This window comes from Durio zibethinus, unplaced genomic scaffold (genome assembly GCF_047325235.1).
Source record: "Durio zibethinus cultivar Kanyao isolate XHJ-2024 unplaced genomic scaffold, ASM4732523v1 HiC_scaffold_391, whole genome shotgun sequence".
Taxonomy (NCBI): Eukaryota; Viridiplantae; Streptophyta; class Magnoliopsida; order Malvales; family Malvaceae; genus Durio; species Durio zibethinus.
The window spans coordinates 877501-882500 of NW_028323014.1; positions in this window are offsets into that span (position 1 = coordinate 877501).

The following is a 5000-nucleotide window of genomic DNA, read 5'->3' on the forward strand; positions in this document are numbered from 1 at the left end:
CGGGCACTTGCCTCGACCGCCATCGGCACAAGCTGGGCCCTGGTGTGGGTTGTTGCCTCGATCACCAGCGGCACATGCTGAGCCTTGGTGCGGGCGGTTGCCTCGAGCACCATCCGCAGACCCTGGGCCCTGGTGCGGCCGGTTGCCCCGATAACCATCGGCACACGCTGGGCCCTGGAGCGGCCGGTTGCCTCGATCACCATCGGCAAAAGCTGGGCCCTGGTGGGGGCGCTTGCCTCGACCACCATCGGCACACGCTGGGCACTGGTGCGGGCGCTTGCCTCGACCACCATCGGCACACGCTGGGCCCTGGTGCGGGCGGTTGCCCCCAGCACCATCGGCACACGTTGGGCCCTGGTGCGGGCGCTTGCCTCGACCACCATCGGCACACGCTGGGCCCTGGTGCGGGCGCTTGCCTCGACCACCATCGGCACACGCTGGGCCCTGGTGCGGGCGCTTGCCTCGAGCACCATCGGCACACGCTGGGCCCTGGTGCCGGCGCTTGCCTCGACCACCATCGGCACACGCTGGGCCCTGGTGCGGCAGGTTGCCTCGACCACCATCGGCACACGCTGGGCCCTGGTGCGGGCGCTTGCCTCGAGCACCATCGGCACACGCTGGGCCCTGGTGCGGGCGCTTGCCTCGACCACCATCGGCACACGCTGGGCCCTGGTGCGGCAGGTTGCCTCGAGCACCATCGGCACACGCTGGGCCCTGGTGCGGCAGGTTGCCTCGAGCACCATCGGCACACGCTGGGCCCTGGTGCGGTCGGTTGCCTCGATCACCATCGGCACACGCTGGGCCCTGGTGCGGGCGGTTGCCTCGACCACCATCGGCACACGCTGGGCCCTGGTGCGGCAGCTTGCCTCGAGCACCATCGGCACACGCTCGGCCCTGGTGCGGTCGGTTGCCTCGAGCACCATCGGCACATGCTGGGCCCTGGTGCGGGCGCTTGCCTCACACGCTTGGCCCTGGTGCGGTCGGTTGCCTCGAGCACCATCGGCACACGCTGGGCCCTGGTGCGGCAGGTTGCCTCGACCACCATCGGCACACGCTGGGCCCTGGTGTGGGCGCTTGCCTCGACCACCATCGGCACACGCTGGGCCCTGGTGCGGCAGGTTGCCTCGAGCACCATCGGCACACGCTGGGCCCTGGTGCGGTCGGTTGCCTCGACCACCATCGGCACACGCTGGGCCCTGGTGCGGGCGCTTGCCTCGACCACCATCGGCACACGCTGGGCCCTGGTGCGGCAGGTTCCCTCGACCACCATCGGCACACGCTGGGCCCTGGTGCGGCAGGTTGCCTCGATCACCATCGGCACACGCTGGGCCCTGGTGCGGGCGGTTGCCTCGACCACCATCGGCACACGCTGGGCCCTGGTGCGGCAGCTTGCCTCGAGCACCATCGGCACACGCTCGACCCTGGTGCGGTCGGTTGCCCCGAGCACCATCGGCACACGTTGGGCCCTGGTGCGGCAGGTTGCCTCGACCACCATCGGCACACGCTGGGCCCTGGTGCGGGCGCTTGCCTCGACCACCATCGGCACACGCTCCGCCCTGGTGCGGTCGGTTGCCTCGAGCACCATCGGCACACGCTGGGCCCTGGTGCGGGCGGTTGCCTCGACCACCATCGGCACACGCTCGGCCCTGGTGCGGGCGCTTGCCTCGAGCACCATCGGCACACGCTCGGCCCTGGTGCGGTCGGTTGCCTCGAGCACCATCGGCACACGCTGGGCCCTGGTGCGGCAGGTTGCCTCGACCACCATCGGCACACGCTGGGCCCTGGTGCGGGCGCTTGCCTCGAGCACCATCGGCACACGCTCGGCCCTGGTGCGGCAGGTTGCCTCGAGCACCATCGGCACACGCTGGGCCCTGGTGCGGGCGGTTGCCTCGACCACCATCGGCACACGCTGGGCCCTGGTGCGGCAGGTTGCCTCGAGCACCATCGGCACACGCTGGGCCCTGGTGCGGTCGGTTGCCTCGAGCACCATCGGCACACGCTGGGCCCTGGTGCGGGCGCTTGCCTCGACCACCATCGGCACACGCTGGGCCCTGGTGCGGTCGGTTGCCTCGAGCACCATCGGCACACGCTGGGCCCTGGTGCGGCAGGTTGCCTCGACCACCATCGGCACACGCTGGGCCCTGGTGCGGGCGCTTGCCTCGAGCACCATCGGCACACGCTCGGCCCTGGTGCGGCAGGTTGCCTCGAGCACCATCGGCACACGCTGGGCCCTGGTGCGGGCGGTTGCCTCGACCACCATCGGCACACGCTGGGCCCTGGTGCGGGCGCTTGCCTCGACCACCATCGGCACACGCTGGGCCCTGGTGCGGCAGGTTGCCTCGAGCACCATCGGCACACGCTGGGCCCTGGTGCGGCAGGTTGCCTCGAGCACCATCGGCACACGCTGGGCCCTGGTGCGGTCGGTTGCCTCGAGCACCATCGGCACACGCTCGGCCCTGGTGCGGGCGCTTGCCTCGAGCACCATCGGCACACGCTGGGCCCTGGTGCGGGCGCTTGCCTCGACCACCATCGGCACACGCTCGGCCCTGGTGCGGTCGGTTGCCTCGAGCACCATCGGCACACGCTGGGCCCTGGTGCGGCAGGTTGCCTCGACCACCATCGGCACACGCTGGGCCCTGGTGCGGGCGCTTGCCTCGAGCACCATCGGCACACGCTCGGCCCTGGTGCGGCAGGTTGCCTCGAGCACCATCGGCACACGCTGGGCCCGGCGCTTGCCTCGACCACCATCGGCACACGCTGGGCCCTGGTGCGGCAGGTTGCCTCGAGCACCATCGGCACACGCTGGGCCCTGGTGCGGCAGGTTGCCTCGAGCACCATCGGCACACGCTGGGCCCTGGTGCGGTCGGTTGCCTCGAGCACCATCGGCACACGCTGGGCGCTGGTGCGGGCGCTTGCCTCGACCACCATCGGCACACGCTGGGCCCTGGTGCGGCAGGTTGCCTCGATCACCATCGGCACACGCTGGGCCCTGGTGCGACAGGTTGCCTCGAGCACCATCGGCACACTATCGGCCCTGGTGCGGGCGGTTGCCTCGACCACCATCGGCACACGCTGGGCCCTGGTGCGGGCGCTTGCCTCGGGCACCATCGGCACACGCTGGGCCCTGGTGCGGGCGGTTGCCTCGAGCACCATCGGCACACGCTGGGCCCTGGTGGGTTTATACACATCTTCAAATTTCTGCCGTGCCAATGCCATTTTTATGGCTTGTAAATTCATACAATGGTCCCCTAAGCCTTCACGTGAAGTTTCGTTGGAAGATGACTCGTTTTCTATTTTTCACGATTTTCGAAACTTTTTGCGGTTCGGGATTTTTTAAAATTTTTTTATAAGGATTTTTGCCCCCAAATTTTGTAGGCATGATCCTTCTATTTTTGTTGGCATGCACAAAAAAATTCAGCTAAAAACTCGAAGTAGAGAAGATTTTGTGACCGTTTGAAAAAAGTGTCCCCATTTCAGACACTTTAACGGCTACTGGTAGCAAACCTGTAAAATCTCAAATGCTCTTTAAGGGGGTGTGAATTCTCAGAGGTTTGATGAGGGATAGGGGGCCAACACAAGGCCAAGTACCAGCACCCATCGCACATCATGTGCGCACACCCCCCCGGCCCCCCTCCCAATCGCCGGAACCCCAATGCCGCCGGTCAGGTTCTCCGGCGGTACTCCGGCGATGCTCCGGCGATGCTGTCCCGAGTGAAAAAAATGCGGCACCAGCACATGCTGGAGCCAAGCATGGGCACCGTGGCTCAAAATCGAACTTCGGCCAAGGCCTCGACCATCAATGGCACATGATGACGCATGGTGATGGCACATGCATCGACCATCATCGGCATAGGTTGCCCTTCGGTACGGGCACTTGCCTCGACCGCCATCGGCACAAGCTGGGCCCTGGTGTGGGTTGTTGCCTCGATCACAATCGGCACATGCTGAGCCTTGGTGCGGGCGGTTGCCTCGAGCACCATCGGCAGACCCTGGGCCCTGGTGCGGCCGGTTGCCCCGATAACCATCGGCACACGCTGGGCCCTGGGGCGGGCGCTTGCCCCCAGCACCATCGGCACACGCTGGGCCCTGGTGCGGGCGCTTGCCCCGAACACCATCGGCACAAGCCGGCCCTTGGTGCGGGCTCCTGGCTCGACCACCATCGGCACACGCTGGGCCCTGGTGCGGGCGGTTGCCTCGAACACCATCGGCACACGCCGGCCCTTGGTGCGGCCGGTTGCCTCGACCACCATCGGCACACGCTCGGCCTTGGTGAGGGCGCTTGCCTCGACCACCATCGGCACACGCTGGGCCCTGGTGCGGGCGCTTGCCTCGACCACCATCGGCACACGCTCGGCCTTGGTGCGGGCGCTTGCCTCGACCACCATCGGCACACGCTGGGCCCTGGTGCGGGCGGTTGCCTCGACCACCATCGGCACACGCTGGGCCCTGGTGCGGCAGGTTGCCTCGAGCACCATCGGCACACGCTCGGCCTTGGTGCGGGCGGTTGCCTCGACCACCATCGGCACACGCTGGGCCCTGGTGCGGGCGGTTGCCTCGACCACCATCGGCACACGCTGGGCCCTGGTGCTGGCGGTTGCCTCGACCACCATCGGCACACGCTGGGCCCTGGTGCGGGCGGTTGCCTCGAACACCATCGGCACAAGCCGGCCCTTGGTGCGGGCGGTTGCCTCGACCACCATCGGCACACGCTGGGCCCTGGTGCGGGCGGTTGCCTCGACCACCATCGGCACACGCTGGGCCCTGGTGCGGACGGTTGCCTCGAGCACCATGGGCACACGCTGGCCCTTGGTGCGGGCTCTTGCCTCGACCACCATCAGCAGAAGATTGCCCCTACGTCGAACACCATCGATACATGCCGGGCCTTGGTGTGGGCACATGCCTCGAGCTGGTGCGGGCGGTTGCCTCGACCACCATCGGCTCACGTTGGCCCTTGTTGCGGGCACATGCCTCGACCACCATCGGCACCTGCGCACCCTCGG